Source organism: Schistocerca gregaria, chromosome 6 (genome assembly GCF_023897955.1).
Source record: "Schistocerca gregaria isolate iqSchGreg1 chromosome 6, iqSchGreg1.2, whole genome shotgun sequence".
NCBI classification, from domain to species: Eukaryota; Metazoa; Arthropoda; class Insecta; order Orthoptera; family Acrididae; genus Schistocerca; species Schistocerca gregaria.
Genome location: NC_064925.1, coordinates 306,149,317 through 306,163,854, shown reverse-complemented (window position 1 = coordinate 306,163,854; position 14,538 = coordinate 306,149,317). Strand labels below are relative to the sequence as shown.

The following is a 14,538-nucleotide window of genomic DNA, read 5'->3' as shown; positions in this document are numbered from 1 at the left end:
AGCACTAGTATCCTATTCTTTTGTTGACCTAGATGAGTCAACTCAAGTACAGGATACAAATTTTATAGGTGTTGCATTTTTCGCCTCCGCTACTACTAGAATCCTATTCTTCAGCTGATACTAGTGCTAGCGAAGGTGAAAAGACAAACATACATAAAATTTGTATCCCATACTTCAGCTGACCTATATAGGTCAACTGAAGAATAGGATACGAATGCTAACGAAGACGAAAAACATCAGTGTACGTAACATTGACATCCGGTACCTCAGGTGAACTACCCGAAGACGAAAAAAAAAGCGACATATATAAATTTTGTATCCCGTACTTCGGTTGACCTATATACACTCCTGGAAATGGAAAAAAGAACACATTGACACCGGTGTGTCAGACCCACCATACTTGGTCCGGACACTGCGAGAGGGCTGTACAAGCAATGATCACACGCACGGCACAGCGGACACACCAGGAACCGCGGTGTTGGCCGTCGAATGGCGCTAGCTGCGCAGCATTTGTGCACCGCCGCCGTCAGTGTCAGCCAGTTTGCCGTGGCATACGGAGCTCCATCGCAGTCTTTAACACTGGTAGCATGCCGCGACAGCGTGGACGTGAACCGTATGTGCAGTTGACGGACTTTGAGCGAGGGCGTATAGTGGGCATGCGGGAGGCCGGGTGGACGTACCGCCGAATTGCTCAACACGTGGGGCGTGAGGTCTCCACAGTACATCGATGTTGTCGCCAGTGGTCGGCGGAAGGTGCACGTGCCCGTCGACCTGGGACCGGACCGCAGCGACGCACGGATGCACGCCAAGACCGTAGGATCCTACGCAGTGCCGTAGGGGACCGCACCGCCACTTCCCAGCAAATTAGGGACACTGTTGCTCCTGGGGTATAGGCGAGGACCATTCGCAACCGTCTCCATGAAGCTGGGCTACGGTCCCGCACACCGTTAGGCCGTCTTCCGCTCACGCCCCAACATCGTGCAGCCTGCCTCCAGTGGTGTCGCGACAGGCGTGAATGGAGTGACGAATGGAGACGTGTCGTCTTCAGCGATGAGAGTCGCTTCTGCCTTGGTGCCAATGATGGTCGTATGCGTGTTTGGCACCGTGCAGGTGAGCGCCACAATCAGGACTGCATACGAGCGAGGCACACAGGGCCAACACCAGGCATCATGGTGTGGGGAGTGATCTCCTACACTGGCCGTACACCTCTGGTGATCGTCGAGGGGACACTGAATAGTGCACGGTACATCCAAACCGTCATCGAACCCATCGTTCTACCATTCCTAGACCGGTTAGGGAACTTGCTGTTCCAACAGGACAATGCACGTCCGCATGTATCCTGTGCCACCCAACGTGCTCTAGAAGGTGTAAGTCAACTACCCTGGCCAGCAAGATCTCCGGATCTGTCCCCCATTGAGCATGTTTGGGACTGGATGAAGCGTCGTCTCACGCGGTCTGCATGTCCAGCACGAACGCTGGTCCAACTGAGGCGCCAGGTGGGAATGGCATGGCAAGCCGTTCCACAGGACTACATCCAGTATCTCTACGATCGTCTCCATGGGAGAATAGCAGCCTGCATTGCTGCGAAAGGTGGATATACACTGTACTAGTGCCTACAATGTGCATGTTCTGTTGCCTGTGTCTATGTGCCTGTGGTTCTGTCAGTGTGATCATGTGATGTATCTGACCCCAGGAATGTGTCAATAAAGTTTCCCCTTCCTGGGACAATGAATTCACGGTGTTCTTATTTCAATTTCCAGGAGTGTAGATCAACTGATGTACGGTATACAATTTTTTTCGTCTTTGATACTAATAGTGTCGACTGAAGATTATCATAGTTGTACTAATGACGGCGAAAAAACCTAAAACAGTAAAATTTGTATACCCTACTTCAGTTGACCTGTGTAGGTCAACTGATGAATAGGATACTAGTGTTAGAGAAGACGAAAAAAATCGACATACGTAAAATTTATCTTCTGTACTTCATTTGAACTATATAGGCCAAATGAAGAACAGTATACAACTTCCGTAGTTCAACTGAGGTACAGGATACAAATATTACGTATGCTGTAGCTTGTTCTATCTCTGATAGCACTAGTATCCTATTCTTCAGCTGACCTATGTAGGTCAACTGAAGAACGGGACGCAAATTTTTCGTATGTCTGTCTTTTCGCCTTCGATAGTACTAGTATCGACTGAAAAATATCGTAGTAATACTAGTGCTAACTAAGGCGAAAAAAAGCAACAATAGTAAAATTTGTATTTCTTACTGCAGTTGACAAATCCTGCTTCAAGTTTTCCATTTTCGTAGGAATAGATAAAGCCATACCTACAAACGAAAATCAAAAAGTAAAAGTTGTCCAAGATGAAAAACGATTCTTCCAAAAGTCACAAACTCACCAAGAATGAAAATAAGTACCGAATGAATTGGAACGAACAAATGATTTAAACTGATACAAGCGACAAAAATCATACACAATGTCTAGCCCTTTCTTTTAAAAACATGTTCATTTTTTCAATTTACACTGATGACGCCTCGCCACAGAAGATAACCGAGTTATTGTCTCTGGCTCAAAAATAAAGACATTAATATCTATGAGTAAACTATGACGTCATTGGTCAATGCCGAAGGGTTGTATTACATTCTTCGATTGATCCCGAAAAATTAATGCAAAGTGCACTAAGACATAAAATAGGTTTCTAGATATCGACAACGCTGCTTTAGGGCAAATAGAAATGGTTCGGTGTATTTATTCTGATGCCGAGAAGATGTATATTTCCATTGTTACTTCTTTTTTTCCTCTCAGACCTACGAACTGTTGTGTGTAAAAACACAGTCTATTATGTGGTTGAACTGTGTTATGGGCACTCTGAAGAAACAAAAGAATTTTTGAGAAGTATGTTAATGAGCCAGCGATTGTCAAATAAAATTAGCAGTTCTTTGGCGAGGTGGGATTGATAACGTCTTTGCCTGGAGACCATAGACTATGATAAAACATAACACTTCCATGTTCAGAAACAAGATTACCGTACAGGGCCGATTTTAACACGAAGAAATGTCTCCATTCAGGTCGTGGTTAAGATACAAGCAATTTCATCAATAACCGTGATGTACGCTGTCTGAAATTTAACTGGTAAGTCCGTCGTCATATATAACGTAGATCTATGTTAAGATCAAACAGAAAATAGACCTTCTTTCCCGAGAAGGTATTCAGCAAGAACAGTTCCAAAGATCACTATGAAATATTTATGTGACAGTGATCAGTAACTTAATACTATGTAGGTATTGTTCAGTGATCCCTTTTATGTTCTTGATGTGGGTATGGTTGAGGTAGACAAATTGCTTTCATTCAGCGTAACTGCAGTTTATCATGAGTACGTAGCTTCTTATCACATTGCTAAGGTACAACCTCGGTACACTTTTCACTTTCTTTCATCTGTAGTGGAATGAAATCCTTTTCCATGCCAAGAATCTGACTGACATAAATTTTGATGCATTTGATACGTCCATATTGTGATCATGTTCACGTGAATTACTGATTCCGTAATACCCACAATAGACATTTTTCTTTGAATACCACTTTTCTTGATGCGATCCAGCGTTAGTCTGGAGGTGACATACTATGACAAAACGTATGGAACACTATAATAAAACTGATTTCACTAAATTCTTAGACCAAGTCACACGTGACATGTTTTTCAATCGGTTGTGGTGTCTTTCTTTATGACTCTCCATCTTATTTTACACTTAAACTATGGCTGACAGAAATATGAAATTTATTTCTTTGAGGTTCACACATGTATGAATATCATGACCTTTCTTTATATTTGTTAAACGATAACTATAACAGCGTATTAAAAATTAATTGCTGTAAAAATCGATGAACAACAGTTGTTCATTTTTTACTGTTCTAAAGTTGAGCAATCTATTTTTTCCTTTGTTAGTTGCATGTTTTCTACATTCCTTATGCGTTTTAAGATATTTTCAACTCCTTGCTGTTGAAAAAGTTAAACGACTCGCGACTTTGACGGAATAATCCTTTATAAAAGTAAAAGACACGGCACGTAATGATGTTTACAAGCCATATAAATCAATAATCCTTTGTTAAATTGGTCTAATAACAAACGCACTGACATGGGGAACGATTATATTAGTACAACTTTTACTGGCGTCCCATTTCTGTTCTCGTGTTTGTGCTTTTCGTAAGGCTGAGACTATTCATCTTTTCATGTTTTATGAGAAACATGTTTCAAAATGTATTTCTTGATGTAACAAATATCTCATTGGCTTATTTGAGTTTGACCATTAGTTACACTGGTGCATTTTGTACTTCGCAAAAATTTGTTGCGGCCTGTAACGACAAATAGGTTGTTTCTTTCCCCTCCGAGCAGTTTCTCAGTTTCTTCCGTCTATGGAAACTGCTTTTAAAACCGAAAAATGACTTCAGTTTGAAATGATGGTTAATGATAAGAGCCATATTTCGTCAACAACTTGGAAAATCCAGCAGAAAACATCACTCACGTAATGGATGTAATTTAACTCCAGTAGCTTCTTACTCAGACAAGTGGAGGTTGAGTTCTAAGCGCAGAGTCATTTAAATACCATATGGAATACCTTAAACACAACTGAACATTTAAAACTAAAGTAAGCGTTATCGATTTAGAAAGCATAAAGACTTTTCTGGTTGTACAAACTGTCCAAAATCAAATAATTAATCCTGTTTTGCCTGTTTCTGAATGAGAGTTCTGTTGGAAATGTGTCGTGCGTTGAAGTCTTCTTTAATTTGAAATATTGGAATCTGTAGCAAAAGTGTATTACTATTGTATTCCAAGGTAGCCATGTCTTCACTACATTCTTTTTGTAAATAACTGCGTTTCATACTACGACAGCTTAGGTTAATTGAAGAATAATCGAACTTGTGTAACTAAAGAATAATCTATAATAAGTTTCAATTTTATAACTTCGTCACTTATTGCAAAATATTTTAAGCCCTTGTTTACACTGTTTGATAATTAGTATATACTTTCTAGAATCTCATAACCATTCGCGCAGTTGAAGGTACAGCCTGTGAAAACTTTATTTGGTGCTTTACTGATTTAAATCCCGTTGCAATGATGGACCATTATTGTCAACGCGTTGCACGTATATATCTCTTCGCAGTGCCATCGAGTTGATCATCATTTTCATACCTGAACCCACGATAAATGCACACTTGAATTTTGTTGGATATTAAGGTGAAAATTTAGCTGGAACACGAGCCGCCAAGACTTTCACAACGTGTAACGTTGCTGTTGTAGTTTATGAAAGAAAAGTATTGATAATTATGATGATCGTCGGTGAATCCATCCAATTTGGATGCTAACTTGAACTTACTTTTCTTGCAGTTCCGTTCTGAGTACGGCTCAGCAAATTATCTCTCAATGTGACCGATATGATCCTTGTATCATTAAACAGGGGTACCGTACAAGATTCACTCGTTTTCGGATTTCTATATTTTCCAGTGTATTACGTGTACAAATATGGTTGATGTATAATAGAACCGTAAACTTACGAAGTTTGCACTTTGCACTGTGCAGATGATCTATGAGTGGAATTTCGTTCCATATTTCGTGTAGCAAGCATTGATGCGTTCCCTGAGCTGTTGCAGCGTTCTTGGCAGTAGCGGTACGTAGAAACGGTCGTTAATGTATATGCAAATAAAAAAGTCGAAAGCCGTTATATCGAGCGACCTGGGAATCAAGGGAATAGAACTACATCATCTACACAATTACGCCTAATCCAGCGTTGAGGAAGTTCGATGTTTAGGTAGCGACGAATATCTATGGTAAAATGAGGGAGTGCCCCATCTTGTTGGAAGACGAAATTCTCGGAATCAGCAGTCAGTTGTGGAAGCAACCACAACTTCAACATATCGAGGTAAGAGGTGCCTGTCATAATCTTGACACAGAAATAAAATGGCCCCTCAACTTCGTCTGTGAGATCCCACGGAAAACATCAACTTTCAGCGAATCTCATGCATGCACCACAATTTTATGAGGATATTCAGTGTCCTACACTTTCACATTGAGGTGATTAACCTTTCCAGATTGATGGAACGTTGGTTGGATGCGAAATGTTCATGCTAAAGTGCTCTCTGAATTACGATGCAAATTGAAAGCGCTGACATAATATTCCGATTGTAATTTTTGCACGAGCTGCAGACGGTACGGTTTAAAATGTAACCGATGTTGCAAAATCTTCCATACAGTCTCGAGTGTTATTCGAAATTTGGGTCTTGCGCGGGCCGTTGATTATTTTAGAGCTCGTAATAATGATGGATTGAACTTAAATTTAGTTCCATATAGTGTAGCTAATCACCTGAATACCTTAATTCCTGTAGGTACGGCAATAATTATTGTTGCTGATGCAAAGTATGCTCGTGTGTCAACATCCATTCCTACTGTAAATATATGATGTGCTCAGACAATAAATCCTATTAATCCAATTGATAACATAGCATAAATTATACCTAATCTTCCAAATGATTCAATTTTTCATCTTTCTTGACATACAATGTGTGAAATAATCCCAAATCTAGCTAGAATTAAAATGTTAACTTCTGGGTGTCCAAAGAATCAAAATAGGTGTTGATATAAAATTGGGTCACCCCCTCTCACAGGGTCAAAGAATGATGTATTTAAATTTCGGTCTGTTAATAGTATAGCAGTAGCTCCTGTTAAAACTGGAAGTGAAAGGAGGAGAAGGGCTGTAATAGCTACAGATCAAACAAATGAAGGTGTTTGATCTAAAGTTATACTTTCTGATCGTATATTAATTTCTGTTGTAATGAAGTTTACTGCACGAAGAATAGATGATACACCTGCTAAGTGGAGTGAGAAAATAGCTAGATCTACAAATGCACCCCCGTGTGCGATAGCTCCTGCTAGAGGAGGGTAAACTGTTCATCCTGTACCAGCACCATTATCTACTATAGAAGATGTAAGAAGAAGGGTTAATGAAGGTGGTAGTAATCAAAAACTTATATTATTTATTCGTGGGAATGCTATATCTGGTGCACCAATTATTAATTGTACAAGTCAATTACCAAATCAACCAATTATAATAGGTATTACTATAAAGAAAATTATTACAAATGTGTGGGCTGTAATAATAACATTATAAATCTGGTCATCTCCAATTAGGGATCCTGGTTGATCAAGTTCAGCACGAATAAGTATTCTTATTGATGTTCCTACTATTCCTGCTCATGCTCCAAATAGGAAGTATAAAGTACCAATGAATGTTCTAATGGTTTGTTAAGAATAATCATTTTTGCGGTAAGGTGGCTGAATTTTAGGTGGTATACTTTAAATCTACTTATGAGATGTTTTCTCTCTGATCCAATTTTAGGTCTTATATTCAATTATGATTCTAGACTGCATATCTAGAGGTATAAAATTTTACTAAGGCCTAAAAGATTATTCTTTTAATTATAACTTTGAAGGTTATTAGTTTAATTAACTTAAGTCCTTAGTATAATGAAATTAAGATTGATGTTGAAATCAGTCCTACTGTTGAGATTATTACTGTTATAGGAAGAATAATTCTTGATTTTTGAGACTTTATCTTTATAGATCATGAATTTTCTGTGTATGATATAATTAGGGCTGAGAATCTAATAGGTGTGTAATAATAAAGTGTAATTGTAGTTAATACAACTATAATGGTTATAATAGATGTTGTGTTGTTTTCTATTAATGAATGTATTACAATTAATTTTGGTAGGAATCCAAGAAATGGCGGTAAACCACCTAGAGATAGGAGAGATAGGAATATTATAAATTTAATTTCAGTTTTTATATTTCTGGCTGAATAAATTTGGTTTATCAAAAATAGGTTTATTTGCTTAAATAATAAAACCATGATTAATCTTAGTAGTGAGTAAATAATAAAATATAGTTCTCAGGTGTTTTCTCTGACTGTTACGGATCTAATTATTCACCCTAAATATGTAATTGAAGAATATGCTAGAAGTTGGCGGAGAGATGTTTGATTTAAAGCTTCTATTGCTCCAATAATGATTCTTAAAATGATAATTGTTCAAATGAAAGTTCTGAGTTGAATCATCGAGTAAAACTGATGTGATATCAGGTGTTCCCCAAGGAAGCGTCCTGGGACCTCTGCTGTTCCTGATCTATATAAATGACCTGGGTGACAATCTGAGCAGTTCTCTTAGATTGTTCGCAGATGATGCTGTAATTTACCGTCTAGTAAGGTCATCCGAAGACCAGTATCAGCTGCAAAGCGATTTGGAAAAGATTGCTGTATGGTGTGTCAGGTGGCAGTTGACGCTAAATAACGAAAATTGTGAGATGATCCACATGAGTTCCAAAAGAAATCCGTTGGAATTCGATTACTCGATAAATAGTACAATTCTCAAGGCTGTCAATTCAAGTAAGTACCTGGGTGTTAAAATTACGAACAACTTCAGTTGGAAGGACCACATAGATAACATTGTGGGGAAGGCGAGTCAAAGGTTGCGTTTCATTGGCAGGACACTTAGAAGATGCAACAAGTCCACTAAAGAGACAGCTTACACTACACTCGTTCGTCCGCTGTTAGAATATTGCTGCGCGGTGTGGGATCCTTACCAGGTGGGATTGACGGAGGACATCGAAAGGGTGCAAACAAGGGCAGCTCGTTTTGTATTATCACGTTATAGGGGAGAGAGTGTGGCAGATATGATACACGAGTTGGGATGGAAGTCATTACAGCATAGACGTTTTTCGTCGCGGCGAGACCTTTTTACGAAATTTCAGTCACCAACTTTCTCTTCCAAATGCGAAAATATTTTGTTGGGCCCAACCTACATAGGTAGGAACGACCATCAAAATAAAATACGAGAAATCAGAACTCGAACAGAAAGGTTTAGGTGTTCCTTTTTCCCGCTCGCTGTTCGGGAGTGGAATAGTAGAGAGATAGTATGATTGTGGTTCGATGAACCCTCTGCCAAGCACTTAAATGTGAATTGCAGAGTAGTCATGTAGATGTAGATGTAGATAGGATAATACCATTATTGGGGCAATTTTTTGTCATGTTATTAATTTTAGACAATTATTTCATCTTGAAGCTCCTATTACTTCTGGAAATCAGAAATGAAAGGGTGCAGCCCCAATCTTTAATAATAATCTAGATCTGATTATTACTGATGGAATAAATTCTGTTTCTCATCCTGTTGGATACTTTATTTGAATCAACAAAATTGAAAATAATAGTATTGTTGTTGCTATTGCTTGGACAATAAAATATTTAATTGATGACTCATTTATTATTATATTTTTATTTCTTGTTAGGAGCGGAATAAACGAAAGTAAGTTGATCTCAAGTCCTATTCAAACTCTAAATCAGGAATTTGATGAAATGGTCAGGATCGTTCCTATCATTAATGTTGATAGGAAGAGAAGTTTTGTAGAGTTGTTGGTCATTAAAAAGGAGAGGATTGATGGGGTATGAACCCATTATCTTGTTTAGCTTACCTTTTTACATTAATGTGTATGATGCACGTTAGTTTTTGATACTAAAGGAGGTAGTTTAATACACTCCTGGAAATGGAAAAAAGAACACATTGACACCGGTGTGTCAGACCCACCATACTTGGTCCGGACACTGCGAGAGGGCTGTACAAGCAATGATCACACGCACAGCACAGCGGACACACCAGGAACCGCGGTGTTGGCCGTCGAATGGCGCTAGCTGCGCAGCATTTGTGCACCGCCGCCGTCAGTGTCAGCCAGTTTGCCGTGGCATACGGAGCTCCATCGCAGTCTTTAACACTGGTAGCATGCCGCGACAGCGTGGACGTGAACCGTATGTGCAGTTGACGGACTTTGAGCGAGGGCGTATAGTGGGCATGCGGGAGGCCGGGTGGACGTACCGCCGAATTGCTCAACACGTGGGGCGTGAGGTCTCCACAGTACATCGATGTTGTCGCCAGTGGTCGGCGGAAGGTGCACGTGCCCGTCGACCTGGGACCGGACCGCAGCGACGCACGGATGCACGCCAAGACCGTAGGATCCTACGCAGTGCCGTAGGGGACCGCACCGCCACTTCCCAGCAAATTAGGGACACTGTTGCTCCTGGGGTATCGGCGAGGACCATTCGCAACCGTCTCCATGAAGCTGGGCTACGGTCCCGCACACCGTTAGGCCGTCTTCCGCTCACGCCCCAACATCGTGCAGCCTGCCTCCAGTGGTGTCGCGACAGGCGTGAATGGAGTGACGAATGGAGACGTGTCGTCTTCAGCGATGAGAGTCGCTTCTGCCTTGGTGCCAATGATGGTCGTATGCGTGTTTGGCACCGTGCAGGTGAGCGCCACAATCAGGACTGCATACGACCGAGGCACACAGGGCCAACACCCGGCATCATGGTGTGGGGAGCGATCTCCTACACTGGCCGTACACCTCTGGTGATCGTCGAGGGGACACTGAATAGTGCACGGTACATCCAAACCGTCATCGAACCCATCGTTCTACCATTCCTAGATCGGCAAGGGAACTTGCTGTTCCAACAGGACAATGCACGTCCGCAAGTATCCCGTGCCACCCAACGTGCTCTAGAAGGTGTAAGTCAACTACCCTGGCCAGCAAGATCTCCGGATCTGTCCCCCATTGAGCATGTTTGAGACTGGATGAAGCGTCGTCTCACGCGGTCTGCATGTCCAGCACGAACGCTGGTCCAACTGAGGCGCCAGGTGGAAATGGCATGGCAAGCCGCTCCACAGGACTACATCCAGCATCACTACGATCGTCTCCATGGGAGAATAGCAGCCAGCATTGCTGCGAAAGGTGGATATACACTGTACTAGTGCCGACATTGTGCATGCTCTGTTGCCTGTGTGTATGTGCCTGTGGTTCTGTCAGTGTGATCATGTGATGTATCTGACCCCAGGAATGTGTCAATAAAGTTTCCCCTTCCTGGGACAATGAATTCACGGTGTTCTTATTTCAATTTCCAGGAGTGTACTATCTTATGTAATTTTTATGGAAGGTAATTTTTATTTACTTTATTTACCCTATGAAGGTAACCCCCTGATCACACACTTCATTTATTTAATACATAATTTTTTTTTGAAATTTGGGGAGCTATTAATATCAATGGGGGCTACTCTGGGAAGAAGGTAGAGCTGGCAGAGGCTGCAAGTAAGATGGGGCTGGATGTTTTAGCTGTTAGTGACATTCAGGTAAGGGGTGAGAAAGAAGAGGAAGTGGGAGAATACAAGGTCTACCTGTCAGGAGTCAAAGCAGGAATAGCACAATGGGGTGTAGGGCTTTACATCAGGAAAGAAATGGAACCCAGCGTAGTTGCAGTAAGGTATGTAAATGAACGACTGATGTGAATAGATTTGACAGTGTCTAGCAAGAAAATTAGGATTGTGTCAGTATATTCGCATTGTGAAGGGACAGATCAAGATAAGATGGATAGTTTTTATGAGGCACTCAGTGATGTAGTTGTTAGAGTAAAGGACAAGGACAGTGTTCTGCTCATGGGTGATTTTAATGCCAGGATTGGAAATCGAACAGAAGGGTATGAAAAGGTTATGGGTAAATTTGGAGAGGATATGGAGGCCAACAGGAACGGGAAACAACTCTTGGATTTCTGTGCCAGTATGGGCTTAGTAATCACAAACTCCTTTTTTAAACATAAGAACATTCACCGGTACACTTGGAAAGGCAGGGGGAACCACAACTGTCATTGAGTATATAATAACAGATCAGGAATTCAGGAAGGCTGTGATAGGAGACACGTGTATTCAGGGGATTCTTTGATGACACTGATCATTATTTAATCTGCAGTGAGGCCGAAAGTGCAGGAGGTCAGGTCCATATGTAGAAGAATGAGAGTGGAGAAACTTCAGGATAAGGAAATCAGGCACAAGTACATAACAGCGATCTCAGAAAGGTACCAGTTAGTCGAATGTAGTCAATTACAGTCATTGGAAAAGGTATGGGCAAGGTACAGGGACACAGTACTAGAAGTGGCTAAAGATTGTCTTGGAACAGTAGTGTGTAAAAGTAGGATGAAGCAAACAGCTTGGTGGAATGACACAGTCAAGGCAGCCTGTAAAAGGAAAAAGAAGGCGTATCAAAAATGGCTACATACTAGAACTCAGGTAGACAGAGAAAGTTATGTTGTAGAAAGAAACAAAACCAAACAGATAATTGCAGCTTCCAAGAAGAAATCTTGGGAAGACTTTGGAAACGGGTTGGAGACTAGGGACAAGCTGCCAGAAAACCATTCTGGAGTGTAACTAGCAGTCTTCGAAAGGGAGGTAAGAAGGAAATGACAAGTATTTTGGACAGGTCAGGAAAACTGCTGGTGAATCCTGTGGATGTCTTGGGCAGATGGAGGGAATATTTTGAAGAGTTGCTCAATGTAGGTGAAAATCCGATCAGCAATGTTTCAGATTTCGAGGTAGAATGGAATAGGAATGATGATGGAAATAGGACCACATTTGAGGAAGTGGAGAAAATGGTCAATAGATTGCAGTGCAATAAAGCGGCTGGGGTGGATAAAATTAAGTCGGAACTCATCAAATACAGTGGAACGTCAGGTCTTAAGGGGCTACACAGGGTAATTGAAATGGCCTGGGAGTCGGGACAGGCTCCATCAGACTGGACAAAAGCAGTAATCACACCAATATTTAAACACGGAAACAGAAAAGATTGTAACAACTACAGAGGTATCTCTTTAATCAGCATTGTGGGTAAAATCTTCTCAGGTATTGTTGAAAGGAAAGTGCGAGTATTAGTTGAGGACCAATTGGATGAAAATCAGTGTGGGTTTAGGCCTCTTAGAGGTTGTCACGACCAGATCTTTAGTTTACGGCAAATAATGGAGAAGTGTTATGAGTGGAACAGCGAACTGTATCTATGCTTTATATATCTAGAAAAGGCATATGACCGGGTTCCTAAGAGAAAGTTATTGTCTGTTCTACGAGATTATGGAATAGGAGGCAAACTTTTGCAAGCAATTAAAGGTCTTTACATGGATAGTCAGGCAGCAGTTAGAGTTGACAGTAAATTGAGTTCATGGTTCAGAGTAGTTTCAGGGGTAAGACAAGGCTGCAACCTGTCTCCACTGTTGTTCATATTATTTATGGATCATATGTTGAAAACAATAGACTGGCTGGGCGAGATCAAGATATGTGAACACAAAATAAACAGTCTTGCATATGCGGATGACTTAGTTGTGATGGCAAATTCGATTGAAAGTTTGCAAAGTAATATTTCAGAGCTAGATCATAAATGTAAGGACTATGGTATGAAGATTAGCATCTCCAAAACGAAAGTAATGTCAGTGGAAAAGAAATATAAACGGATTGAATGCCAAATAGGAGGAACAACGTTAGAACAGGTGGACAGTTTCAAGTACTTAGGATGCATATTCTCATAGGATGGCAACATGGTGAAAGAACTGGAAGCGAGGTGTAGCAAAGCTAATGCAGTGAGCGCTCAGCTACGATCTACTCTCTTCTGCAAGAAGGAAGTCAGTACCAAAACTAAGTTATCCGTGAACCGTTCAATCTTTCGACCAACTTTGTAGTATGGGAGCGAAAGCTGGGTGGATTCAGGTTACCTTATCAACAAGGTTGAGGTTACGGATATGAAAGTAGCTAGGATGATTGCAGGTACTAGTAGATGGGAACAATGGCAGGAGGGTGTTCACAATGAGGAAATCAGAGAAAAACTGGGAATGAACTCTATAGATGTAGCAGTCAGGATGAACAGGCTTAGATGGTGGGGTCGTGTTACATGCATGAGAGAAGCAAGGTTACCCAAGAGACTCATGGGTTCAGCAGTAGAGGGTAGGAGGAGTCGGGACAGACCAAGGAGAAGGTACCTGGATTCGGTTAAGGAAGATTTCGAAGTAATAGGTTTAACATCAGAAGAGGCACCAATGTTAGCACTGAATAGGGGATCATGGAGGAATTTTATAAGGGGGCTATGCTCCAGACTGAACGCTGAAAGGCATAATCAGTCTTAAATGATGATGATGATGATAATGATGATGATGTACGAAACTTTCTCTCATCCTCTCCGTGGCTGCATCTGGTGCACTTGGTACTTTTCTGTTTACAGACACAACCGATGTCCCTAAATTGTCGGTACCATCGTAGAGTACTCTGTTTACATGGTGATTTTTTCCATAATTTCTTCTGAATGCACTCTGCACCGTTGTAACCGATGTTTCTCACAGATAAAATCATACAAAACCTCTTTTCTTGTTTATCGTCATTTTGTCTAAGCACTACACTCGTAACGCCAATTGGTGAGCGTAATGCACACACGGTGAGTTTACTCTTCTGTTCCTGCATCAGTCATATTTGTGCATGTATATCTTGGAAAACACAGAACTATGAAAATGATTGAATCATTAGTATTATATTATCTGCGAAGAAATGTGTTTAGTGGAAATGGCTAGACCCTAGAGAGAAATAAAACTATGAGCACATGAAACACAAAAACCTTCAGCTCGGAAAAGTTGAGATTTTCAAAATC

The 14,538-nt window shown here is 41.0% G+C and overlaps 1 protein-coding gene across 3 annotated transcripts in view; it reads left to right on the top strand.

Moving 5' to 3' along the window:
- Window positions 1-2,650: 2,650 nt before the first annotated feature.
- LOC126277929 (sorbitol dehydrogenase-like) overlaps window positions 2,651-14,538 on the top strand; it is a 142,014-nt gene continuing 130,126 nt past the window's right edge. The window contains exon 1 of one of the 3 annotated variants that reach the window (XM_049977504.1): window positions 2,651-3,134. The gene's annotated coding sequence lies outside the window, so the exon portion shown is untranslated. The remainder of the gene's footprint in view (window positions 3,135-14,538) is intronic. The other 2 variants (XM_049977506.1, XM_049977505.1) reach the window with 2 other exon arrangements.